Source organism: Saccopteryx bilineata, chromosome 3 (assembly GCF_036850765.1).
Source record: "Saccopteryx bilineata isolate mSacBil1 chromosome 3, mSacBil1_pri_phased_curated, whole genome shotgun sequence".
In the NCBI taxonomy this organism is placed as follows: domain Eukaryota; kingdom Metazoa; phylum Chordata; class Mammalia; order Chiroptera; family Emballonuridae; genus Saccopteryx; species Saccopteryx bilineata.
In genome coordinates this window covers 86,679,529-86,692,861 of record NC_089492.1, presented here as the reverse complement: position 1 = coordinate 86,692,861, position 13,333 = coordinate 86,679,529, and the positions used below count along the sequence as shown (strand labels likewise).

General features: G+C 42.6%; 1 protein-coding gene across 2 annotated transcripts in view; it reads right to left on the bottom strand.

Annotated features, from left to right (window-relative positions):
* The window catches only part of BABAM2 (BRISC and BRCA1 A complex member 2), a 406,860-nt gene that overhangs the window by 32,591 nt on the left and 360,936 nt on the right, over positions 1–13,333 (bottom strand). The window lies entirely within an intron of this gene.

Genomic DNA, 13,333 nt, shown 5'->3' with positions numbered 1-13,333 from the left:
CCCATCACCTGATGGCAGAAGTGGGATGGAGGCTGTCCTTCAACAGTGAATTCAGAATGGGGATCATTAAGAGGGCAGTGGGTAATCTTTCTATTTTATAGGACATGGCAACTGGACCCCCAGAAAAAATAAAGTTATCACTTCCAATCAAGCAGTGAATTTTGATACTCAGCAGTTTCAAGGTTTTCCACATGTTCTATCTCCTAGCCTGGGGGAGCACTTAATGGACTGCAACGGGAACAGGTCTGAGCTACACGTGTCTCCTGTTACAGTACGGAATGATGCTAATCTCCACTGTTAGCAACTATCATGTGTTTCTGCTGTTCAGCTGGGGTTCTTTAACTCTGTTTTAAAAAAGAAAATGACACTCTTTTTAGTTGAGGCAAAACACCATTAAAAACACAGGTTGTTTCCATATGCACATTCCTCATAATGTATTTTTGTGTGAATGTTATCCACTTCTAGGACAAAGAACAGGCACATTAATTTATCAAATATAATAACAAGAAAAATGTGTACATAGTTTTCTAGCTTTACAGAGTAGTTCTACATACTTCATCTAATTTAATAGTTATAGCTCTGTGAAGCAGACGCTATTTTTACCATCTGCATTCAACAGATGATCAAACTTGAGATTCCTAGAGGTTTATTAACTTGCTCATGACACAGCCAGGTAGGGACAGGACTCAAATCTAGACTCCTGACTTGGATCCTAAGCTCCTTCTATGGGGCCGTGTTGCCTTCGCTCTTACAGATACTGGTAAAACCTGCTCACCACACACTCTGTCATAATTACAATTCAGTAAGTTCAAGTGTTTACTGTGAAGGAGGTACAAGGTTCATTTTTTTGATGACATGAGACCAATATATGAAAAAAGAAACCCCACAACTAGATCGTTATGCCAGGTTAGGGTCACGTTTGACTTGGACTAGGTCCCTTGGGCACCCTATGATTCCTTGAAGAAAAAGTTAGGTTTGTAGCAAACTGAAAGCAAGCAAGCAAGCAAACAAACAAACCAAGAAATAAAAAGTTGTCCAGTCAGTAGGGCCTCTTAGACCTCTGAGTGTATCTGGCTCTGACTCAGTGCTGCTGGGGGTTTCTGCATATGAATCACACCACAACCAAAGAACAGTAGCCGGAGTGTGAATGTCCACTCTTTGGTCATTTTCTGCCCCAATGCAGTCTCCATGTCTATTTGTGCCAAAGCAGAGATTCAGTAATATGTAAGAACAATACAAAATATGAAAAGCAGACTAATTCAAATTATAAATAATTCAATTCAGAAAACCCTTTTGAGTCCCTGATAGTACAAAGCATCGTTTGTAGCATCTTTAGTCATTTTGAATAAATACTGCTTTCTAAAGTTTATATCTTTCCTGATTACTCATTTTATTTTTCTAATTAATTTTAGGGGAAAATATGCGTATTCACGTGTACTATTATGTAAACATTATTAAATTATATTTACATTCTGTTTAAGTTTCCAAACATAAAATAAGATTCAGATTAACCCTGAAAACAATCACCAATAGCATAGGTGAAAAGTATGTAACATGTAAAGCTTCCATTCAAAAACGCATCCATTAAAAAATGTTTCTTCCATTGATTTGAGAGAGAGAGAGAAAGAGAGAGAAAAGCATCAACTTGTTTCACCAAGTTGTTGTTCCATTTAGATGTGTACTCATTGAGTGCTTCTTGTACATGCCCTGACCGGGGTCAAACCCATGACCTCTAGCACGCCAGGTTGACGCTCTATCCACTGACACACCCAGCCAGGGCCACAACCATTTTAAACAATAAAACTCAATGGCAATAACTGACTAAGTTAAAGCAAGCATAGTCACCATTCAGTATCAAAGAAATACAGATAATACCACAGGCTTCACGATTCTTTGGAAAGTAGCCTATTTTTTGTCCCTATTGTTTTGTTTTTTTGAAAAGGAGTTGCTGCCTGACCAGGCGGTGGTGCAGTGGATAGAGTGTCGGACTAGGATGCAGAGGATCCAGGTTCGAGGCTCCGAGGTCACCAGCTTGAGCACCAGCTCATCTGGTTTGAGCAAAAGCTCAGCAGCTTGGACCCAAGGTCGCTGGCTTGAGCAAGGGGTTACTCGGTCTACTGAAGGCCCACGGTCAAGGCACATATGAGAAAGCAATCAATGAACTAAGGTGTCTCAACAAAAAACTAATGATTGATGCTTCTCATCTCACTCCGTTCCTGTCTGTCCCTATCTATCCCTCTCTCTATGTTAAAAAAAAAAAAAGAAAGAAAGAAAGAAAATGAGTTCCTGGTATTTTGATATGCTGAAAAATGATTTTCCCAACTAGTTCTGAAGCATCCACTCTGTTCTCCTAAATGCCCAATAAGCATCAGGAATAATTCAAGATGTGAATTCAAATTTATTTACCTAGGCAAGTGAGTTGTTCTGATTAAAAAAAGAATTCTGCCAGCCAGCTATATGCTGATAGGTACCATGATACCACAAAAGGATTGATTACATGGTTATTTCTCCACAGTGATTTTTTCTGAGAAAGTATGGTTGAAGCCAGTATTAAAATCTGAACACAATGGCTGGATTATAAGGGGAGCAGGAATGGTCGAGTATTTCAGAGATATAATCAGTAATCCACATACTAATTCACATATGAGAACAGTAGAAAAGTATCTGGCTCAACTTAACTCAGTTGCATCTTGTCTAAGTCAGCAGTCAATAAATGAATGGCTTCTTTTAAAATGTTCTAGGCATAAGAAGTTAATGAAAATATTTAAGAGAAATACTTTTCATTTTTCTTGTAGGAATGATTTGAATGGTACAAATTAGTCAAAACTGAAGAAAAACAAACCCCGTTTTCCTTATCCCCAATGTTTCTGTCACTTAACATTTACCTATAAGCGAACTCATGATTTTCTGACGCACAGTAAATAATGACTTAAGGCAGTCAAGCAGCTGACTTGCTCTGAAGGAATCCCAGGTTCTAAGCAGCTTGGGCTCATAGTTGCAGCTACATTGAAATTAAACCTTTTAACCATTTGCTTCCTGAGAGAACCCAACCCACTCACTGGCTCATGTTTGATTCCCAGAGCAGAATCATTCCATGTGGGTCAGTTGCTTACTGTCAGTATTATTTTGACAACTGCTTTCTATTTCCTTCTTCCTGTATACAGAGACTGAGTTTGGGTCAGCTCTCTATCCACAGAAGGGATGGTCCTCACTTGTCCAGTATAATCTCAACAGCCATTTTCAAAGTGTTACTTTCTTCAAGAACTTGTCAAAACAAGTCACACCCAAACACTTCGAATTCTGCACAGCCTGGGCGTGCACAGGACACCTGCACAGGACTCTGATGCCCTGGCAGAAGGCAGGAATAGTTCAGTCCTCCACGACTTTGCCTCATGCTGGACCATCGCAACAGTGACAGTCCCACTACTCACAGTCCCAGAGCTGGTGGCGCTCGTCTGGCAACCAGCCATGCGGCCTTGAGAAGGAGCCAACGGCTGCCTATCCCTACCACGCTGGGGCTCAGGGGACAGATGCAGCTTCACCTTCTCCAGTAAACAAGTTTAACTGCCCCCAAATGCTCCTCCTCTCACCGTGGGAAGACTTCACTACAGCCGTATCGGCGTTCACAAGGCTCTGTAGAAACCTCACTTCTCTAAAACCTTGACAATGGAGAAATGACCCTGAACGGCCAGAAGATAGGCATCACTACGTATCTGATCCACAGGACAGCTGTCAGACACTCAGAACATTTCCGACACAGTTCTCACAAGTCTGATGATATGATTTTCCAGAAAATAACCTAATTATGGCAAGATGAGGGCAAGGCTCACTAATAGCACGTAGTGATAACTAGCAGTCTGACGCAAAGGAAGGAGAGAGAATAATGAATAAAAGCAGGCTTAGAAAATCAGAAAGAACTCTAGTCTGGGACCATTTAGTGTAGAAACAAAAAGCTATCATCCACCAGGTTATGGCCACACAGTAAGTGATATTCACCCCCAGTCCTGGAAGCCACGGCGGACACACTCCTGGTTGCCCACCCCAAAGCCATTCTCCACCTTTCCTTTTATGGGCAGAGCCCCCTCCCACTCCAGAGTCCGAGAGTGCCGGGTACCCACTCACTCAGCCGTCGGAAGAACCAAGACATGGAAATGTGATTCAGTCCTACCAATGGGGCGTGAGGGGAAGTCGGCTGGGGTCTTCTGAGAAATATTTTCCTCTCTGATTAAAAATACGTGTGAGAAGAAGCCCCATTCCATTCTTGCCTTAGATCTGATCATGTGAGATCTCGAGGCCAGGAGCTGAGCACCGGCCCTGTGACCACAAGGGCCAAGTCAGCCTGATATCACCAAGATGCCGGACTCGTCACCCCGGAACAGCCCAGCTCTGGGTTCCTTCTTATGTGCGGCAATTGTGAGTCCTAACCATTTAAACTTCTTTTAATCAGGTCTCCTCAGACTTGCAATCAAAGGCATCAGAGGAAATGTTATTTCTTGCAGCTTCTGTTCAAGAAGACAGGATAATTGTATAATCTATTTCAGAACTATTTCCACCAAGCACAGTTAAAAAAACATTCAAGGCACATAAATAGGAAAGTTTTAGCTGTCTGGAAAATTCAGTTATGTGGGGCTGTTCAATCCTTGAAAATACCAAACAAATGAGGGGTTAACCATAATTGCTTCCCTGGGAGTCACATCATCAAATACTTTCATCATTATTCACAAGTCAGCTATTATTTCATTTCTCCAATCCTTCCAAATTATATATCCCGTGCTTTCTCCCCTGCGCTCCTGGTTAGTAGTGGAGATACAGATTCGCTTTGTGGTGGCGATGGTTACATTCCCCTTTCCAGGTCTCTGCAGAGGCTCCTTAGGAGATCGTTTTAACCCCACATGGACTTGCTGTAAAGCCCCGCCCCCAACAACGATTCCATTTGAGTCTTCCGAAGAGCGGTGTGTGCAATGCTCACTCCCAGGCCACCCACATGGGCACACAACCTATTAGGGAAGTTGGCCATCTATGTACTAACCACCCTAGTCTCTCTAACTGCACACTAAACCTTCGAGACACATGGGTTCTAATCGCTAGAAAGTTAATCACCACGTATCCTACAAGAAATATAAAATACTTGCCTACAAGAAATATAAAAATTTTCCAGTTCAGAAATATCCCTAATCAAGGCACCAAAAATTTCCTTTTATTAACATCATTGCCTTTCATTTCAGTGACAGGGAGACTAAACATTAACCAGATTTTGTTAAAACTGGTTTCAAATTTTCACTATTTTTTTGTGTGATTTGATCATGTAAAAAGGTTACCTTTGGGGTTTTAATATTACCAAACTAAAGCTTGAACTCGCGCCCCACTGTCTATTAATGGTGAGACCATAGGCAGCATACTTCATCTCTTTGAATTCTGATTTTTCTCACTTTCAAAATGAAGGTAAGAACCCTTATCTCATTGTGCTGCTGAAAGGACTGAACAAAACCTGAGCAGGTACAAATAAATACGCTCTCCCTTTCTCTACTCTCCCTTTTCCTTATTTCTTTCTTAATTGGCTTTATAATCTGTTTCATATATGTGAAACTTATGAAAACGAGTGCACACGCCTTCATGGGGCTTAAATTATAGCTATTGATATTTTGATGGAAATCTTTCTAAACTTTGTACATACCTGCACAGCTCAGTAAATATTCTGAAAATAATTGAGCCTTTTCTTGATAATAGAGAACAATGAAAAACTCATGATGAGTGACAGCCTTGAGTGCCAAGGAAGCCTTAGCTTGCTCTCTCTTAAATGTCTACTTAGGAGCCACAGTCCCAGACTGTCCGCTGTTAAGAGCTGATGCACCTTGAGTGTGGTACAGAGGTCCCCAGGGCTATTGGGGTGTGACACGCTGTTTTCCCCTGACTAAAAACTTCCTCTACTTGATTTCTGTTTCTTTCTCTACCCAGCTTCTTTTTCCTTTGCCACTTCTCATCAAAGCCAGCTGTCTCAGTATTGTCTCTCTTTCTTGCCTCTTCTCTTCTCTTTTGTCTACATCATCCCATGTATGTCTTAGCTTCTGAAGCCAGGCAGAGTGCTGGCTGTCCATCCCTAGACCAGAGTCTGGCACGGAGCCGGGGCTGCACTGATGTGAAGTGAGGCAGCGTGGGCTCTGGGCTGCTGTCCTCAGTCCAGTGACTATCTTCTCCTTCTCCTCCTCCTCCTCCTCCCCCTCTCCCTCCTCCCCCTCCCCCTCTCCCTCCTCCTTCTCCTCTTCCTCCTCCTCCTCCTCCTCCTCCTCCTCCTCCTCCTCCTCCTCCTCCTCCTCCCTCTACCCCTCCTCCTCCTCTTGCCATCTGTTGTTTCTGTCCAGGTTTATGGCTGTCCCAGAGAGTTGAGATTATGGGAAACCTGGCTGGCCTCTGTTTATATTACATTTAGCAGTTGCTTTGCAGGTACTTTATAGATACAAATCAATCATTCCAACACTCAATGAGCCATTCACATAAAATGCAAGACCCTCAAGATGAAAGGGATGCCATCGAGTTGGGCAGGGAAGAACCCCAGTCTCTCATCCTGCCCCATAAACAAACCCAACCTGAATCAGCTGGGCTCGTTCACGAGATCAAGGTTCTCAACTGGAAGTGAGTATCAGCATCACCATGGAATTAACAGTGCAGATGCTGGGGCCCCACCTCAGACCTCTGGCTTCTGGAAAAGCACCTCCAGTGGTTCTGACATGCCTCTCCAGGCAGGAATCGCTGCCAAGACCATGAGCTCCGAAGGGCAGGGACCACACATCAGCTGTGTCAGCATGTCTAGTACTTATAGAACAGCACATAACACAGGACACAAGGGAAATACTCAGTAAATACTTGTTGCACTAAATAAAGGAGAATTTAAGGGAAATGCAAATTAAAACCTCAATGAGATTCCATTTCATAACCATTAGATTGAAAAACACTTTAAACCCTGTAATACTCGTACTGTCAAGGCTGTGGGACACGGGATTCTCATTCACTGGTGACAATATAATTCCTATAACCTCTTGTACACTAAGAATGAAGATGTACATACATCATATGTAACTCAGAAATTTCTTTTTTTTTTTTTTTTTTTTTTTTAGCGACAGAGACAGAGAGACAGACAGAGACAGACAGGCAGGAAGGGAGAGAGATGAGACACATCAATTCTTTGTTGTGGCACCTTCACTGTTCATTGATTGCTTTTCCCTATGTGCCTTGACCAGGGGGCTGCAGCTGAGCCAGTGACCCCTTGCTCAAGCCAGTGACCTTGGGCTCAAGCCAGTGACTTCGGGGTTTTGAACCTGGATCTTCTGTGTCCCAGGCCAAGGCTCTATCCACTGCGCCACTGCCTGGTCAGGCTCAGTTATTTTATTCTTAAAATATTGTTACATTTTGATGCAGAAGATAGGTAGGATAAAATTTGCTAGAAGCATTGTTGTGATAACAAAAATAGGAAACGTCTTAGATATCTATCAATAGCAGACTGGATAAAAGCATAGTGTTCAGTGAAAAAGGCAAGTTACAGATGAAGACTATTCAATACATACTCACAAACTACAAAAACATGCATACATTATCACACACTGTTTATAAGTGTCTGTGTAGTAAAAGTATACTTAGGAATGATAACACCAAGTTAAGGATAGCAGTTAGGGAAGGAGAGAGGGACAGGAATGCGTCAGGGAGGGGCAGTCATAGGCTTTCAACCAAACTGATAATGTGCTGTTTAAAAAAAACCCCAAAGCCCCAAAAGCAAAAGTATTAAGATTTGAGTAAGTTGGATACATGGGTATTTGCTTTTGGACTCTATAGATTTGTGTAAGCTTTAAATAGTTATTATTTATTTGTTTTGTAAAAAAAAAGAGAGAGAGAGAGAAAGTAGGGGAGATACAGAGACAGACTCCTGCACGTGCCCCAATCGGGACCCACTCAGTAACCCTGCATGGGACTGATGCTCTGCCCATCTGGGGCCGCTCACAACCATGCTCTTTTTAGTGCCTGAGGTGCAGGCTGGACGGAGTCATCCTCAGCACCCGGGGGCTGATGTTCTCAAATCAATCGATTCATGGCTGCGGGAGAGGAAGAGAGAGAGAGAAAGAGAGAGAGAGAGAAAGGGGAAGGAAAGGGGTGGAGAAGCAGATGGTTGCTTCTCCTGTGTGCCCTGACTGGGAATGAAACCCAGGACTTCCACACACCAGGCTGATGCTCTACCACTGAGCCAACAGGCCAGGGCTTAAATATTTTTCATTTAACAAAAAGAGGATATTGATATGGCAACATAACACAATTTATATGATTCCATTTATATTGATATAAAGTTAAAAATCAGAAAAAATTAATGATATATTGTTAATGCATCTATATAGTAAGTATAAAGCTATTAAGAAAATCAAAGGTACAACTAACAAAGTTTAGGATACTGGTTACTTCTGGAAGGGACATGCATGGTGCTTCTAAGATCCTGGCACTATGTCTAATTTCTGAAATCAGGTGGTGTTTTATCAGTGTTTAGGATCCACAGATATGTTTTATATGATCTTTGTGTGTATACATATAGATATAGATATGGAGATGTATGTGTGTGTGTATTTTTTCAAATAAATATTACTTGAAAAAAAAAAGAGCATTTATAAAACTAAGAGGGTCAGGAAAGCTGAATGGTCTTCACGGAAAATAAAATACCAAAGTTGTGATGAAAAATGAAAACCACAGAATAAAAAGGTACATAAAAACTGGAATGCAGCTTACAGATGTAACCAAGAAGAGGTTCATTCTCTCATGGGAATATTCAGTTTGGCTGTCAGCTGGTCAGATGGGCCCCTGTCTGTCCCTTCTTTTCCTCCGAGGCTTACTAACTGGGAGAGACTGCTGAGAATGAAGGTGTCCATGTCCTCAGGCTCTGGGGCTGGCAAAGGACCCCAGGAAAGGTACATGAGCTCACAGCTCAGCACCTCCCTGTGAGGGAGGAACCTTGGACACGGTGACATGGTGTCACACAGGGGAAGGGGGAACCCTGCCTGAAGCGAAAGCTCTGTGGAGTGAACTTTGAGATGGTTCTAGAAGGTTAAAAGTGGAATCAGAATTGAAGTCTAGGGAGTATTCCATAGAGAGGGAAGAAGTCAATAACGCTTCATACTGTGTGGACATAAAAATCTTCTATTGATACTTTCTTGGTTTTCTTGGTATCATACATATTGTACTCAGAAAAGCCACAGCCTGCCCTATTTCACCAATCTCCCCTTTTTCCCCTTCTCCCCTCTCCTTTGCAATGGGGGACGCAGAGAAGGACGGTGATGCTGGCCCTGGGAAGCTCATGGCCAAGCGGCTCTCCCCACCCGGAGGGCCTTCCTTCCTTCTCTGGGTCTCGCTCATCAAGACTCAGTTCATAGGGAATGCCTCCTTCCCAGAACTCTGCTTGCCTCCAACCTGTACTCCTGAACAAGGCCCCCAGGGCTGGTCCTCCCCAGGACCAAAGCAGAATACTAGTGGCTGAGGCTGGACTGTAGGGAACCATTCCTCGCCTCAGTGCTTCTGTCTGCTCCCGTGGTTCCTCCTTCCCTCATCCACATTCAAGGAGCGCATGCCACGCTGCAGGTGCCCGCTGGAACCGAGGGCCCACATTTCCTGGAAGCAGATGGTGTGTGGCCACCTGCACTTCCTGCCACGCAACGGTTTGTGCCTTCCTGGTGTTCTTCCCATTTGGGTCCTGGTGCTTCCTCAGGCCTGGCTCTGTGTTCAGACCCTTCAACCTGCTCTGGTTTCTGTGACACAGTCCAAGTCCCCCCTTCTACCAGGAAGCCTCTCTGGCCTGCTCTGCCACTCAGTGGCTTCCCCACCCTCCAGGTCCACATAAGCCAGTCTTGGCTGGATAGCTAACAAGTATTCTTGTTATTTTATATCCTCCACCTGGGTAACAATGGACCAGACATACAGTAGGTGGTTGACACACATCTAGTGACTGACTGGCATAGATCACAAAAGTGAGGAAATGCTGACTGCAATAGACATGTTAAAAAGAAAGTATGTTTTTATGAGGTGCGGACAGAAATGTAGCAGGAGAAAATACCACAAATAGCATTTAAGTGTTTCAACTTCAATCTTTAAAAGAATTTAGTCACAATAAATAAACTCCTGGCTTGGGGGAATAAAAAAGAAATCTGGCTAAATTAGGGAAGAATTCGATTAAAAGAAGCCTTAAATAAACTAAAGTATAGTCAAATGCAAAAATTTTGGCACATAAAGACTGGGCAAAGTCTTTAGAGAGTCATAAGCTTTTAATTAAACAAATACACAGACAATGTACCAAATGCAGATGATTAGAAGGGCGAGTTTAAAATCACTGAAGTAGGGGGGCTGACACTGGTCAGTTTAAGCTTCAGTCTTGAGAGATTAGAACATCTTGCCAGGTATAAATCTGCAAATATTCTGACTCCTTCAAAGTAAAGGCTGACTAATGTGGTTGTATGAAGAAAAGAAATTCTGTAACTAATCTAGTTTTTGTCATTGCTGTGTTAAAGGATCTATTGATGAGGTTCAGAGTGTAAGAAATCAGCACCAGTCTGACCTGTGGTGGCGCAGTGGATAAAGCGTCGACCTGGAAATGCTGAGGTCACCGGTTCAAAACCCTGGGCTTGCCTGGTTAAGGCACATATGGGAGTTGATGCTTCCAGCTCCTCCCCCCTTCTCTCTTTCTGTCTCTCTCTCCTCTCTCTCCCTCTCTGTCTCTCTCTCCTCTCTAAAAATGAATAAAATAAAAAAATAATAATATGAAGAAATCAGCACCAAATACCCAATCCGACAAGCCTTCGAGGAGCCTGCTACGAGCCGAGCCGGCTGACCAAAGCCTGGCCCTCCTCCTGACCTTGCCAGCACGTGCTTGGCCATCACTGCTCTCAGGAAGGAAGATGATGGTGAAGGTTATAACAGAGGTAGTAACCACTGGGGTATGGAGTGGAAAAGTAAGCTGCTATAAGGGCTTTTAAAAGGCTTATTAGCAGGTTCTTGAAATACACAAGGATTTTGACAGGCAGTTACAAGCGGAGGATTACGGCTGGGAAGAGAGGGTAGTGGTGAGGGAATTCAGACAGAGGGAACAGTACTGAGTAGCCACATCAGAGAGAGTGGGGACGATAGAGCGGTCAGGGTGAAGGGAACACAGGCCACGAGAACAGGGCGCCGGTGCAGAGGTGCTCTGGATAAAGATGTCGAACTGTGGAGAGTTGTGAACACAAAGCAAAGGAGTGGGCACATTCTTCTATAAGCAGTGTGACCTTTGGACATTTCTGGGGGAAATATCCCTTTCCACACACCCCAGTGGGACAGACATTTTCCCCACAATTTAAAAATCCTCAGCATAGTATAAATTCTCCAGAACGGAGAATTTTTAGAAAGTACGATGCACTCTCTGTGTTTAGAAATAATGATCAACGATAAGTTATATATTATTAAAGGAGGGCAGTCATTCACTTCTCGGTATGGAAACTGATTCTTCTTTACAAAGCATCTCAATACTTACTTGTGCATTCCGCATAGTCAAGACAGGCTCTGAGTGGAAAGCCTTACAATGGGCTGTTAGCAGTGTACAGGTGTCCTCCATTTTCTCTCAAAACGCTCTAACTTCCTGTGTGGAAGCCACAAAGCAAGGTCTGAGATTTGGGTCTGGCCGTGAGATTGGGGTAGGACACAGTTTAAGTCTAATACCTGGCGGTGTTTGGAACCCATACCCCTCCAAAGGCAAAAGACAGGGTCGGAAGCCCTAGTCACCATGTCATTCCCAATGCAGAAATCTTTATTTTGTATTTCTGTATTATACTTTCCAAGCATTCTCTATTTCAGATTCGTACTGTTCTTGGGTGTTAAAATTATAGGAGTCTCTGACTCACTAGATTAAGTGGTGTGGGATAGTTTTCTTAGAGATGTTAAAAAAAAATAAGCTACTCCATTCTTTGGTTGCTTTGGGTTAAGTCCCATCACGCGAGATGGGCAGGGACTAGCTGATCTTGGTGATGCTGAATGCTTAAGTGGACAAGGTGTGTGATCGGGAGATGGCAACCTAGGATCCACTTAGTAGTTGCATAACTGTGCTGGATTAATTGACCTCTCTGAGCCTCTTTTCTTATCCATAAAGTGGAAAGACTCTAACCTCTAGGCTGAAAATAATGCATAGGGTACAGTGTCTGGCACATTGAAAGTGCTTGATAAATACAGGCAAAAGCCTGCAGAAATTAAGAACAGGATGGCATGTGGAAGGAATATGATCCTTGGAATTTGACAGATCTGGGCATGATTCCTACTCTGCCAGTTACTACCTGAGTGACCTCAGGCAATTTACTAAACCCTCTGAGTCCAAATTTTCTCATCTTTAAAATGGGATAATACCTACCTTGCAAGGCTGTTGAGAGGCTTACTTGCTATAATGAATATATGTAACTATTTGGCACATAACAGATATCCATAAGGATACCTATTATTACTTGCTTTTCTCTTAGAAGCAATTAAACAAATAAGCCAGAGGCTATATTGCTTCTTTTTCCAATCTGACTTCCAGCTCAGAAAATACAGCCCACAGGTTAAAAGCAGCCATGTTCTTTTTTTTAAGCTTCCAACTTAGCTTTGCCCACTTTTCACTTTTAATTCTACAATCTTCTTCCTTAAAAAAAACAACATAGGTCTGGAGAATTCAAGGTCAAATGAGGTTTTGTGGCAAAAGTTGACCACAGACCAGAAAACATTTGAACAAAGAAAACTGATGAAAACTCAGACAATTTTCTTTTGTGCTTGGGTAACACAAGTCTCCCCGCGCTCACAGGATTTTCCTTTAAGGCAAAGGCTTTTACTTTTTTTTTTTTTTTGCTAAACTGTTTACTTATGAGTGATTTTGTTCTTCAAAAAGAGAAGACCAGAACTGTAATCGATCTTCATATATTTAAGGATCACCTATTTGGTCTGTGAGCTCCCCATGTTTTTGTTCAGTTGTTCTTGTTTTCTTTGGCCAGCGCCTTGGGAATTTCTTCTATGGGAATTGGTGGGAGATATAGTTGGGAAATGGACATGAATTCACGTTCTTCTTTGATAGCAATTCCAATTAGAAATTTCATTTGACATGAAGGTAGGCTTGCTCTCTGAAATTATGTTTTTAAACTGTCATATTCTCACATCTAGCTCGAAGTAAAGAGAATAAACTGTGTAAACATAGGTGATCATGTTGAGGCAAACCCTTGACTTAAATGAGCTGCTTGATTTATTTGTACATCCAAATTCAAAGCCGTAAGATCATTACCAAGCAAAGGTATTAGATCCGTGTTACTAAGAAAGCATATTC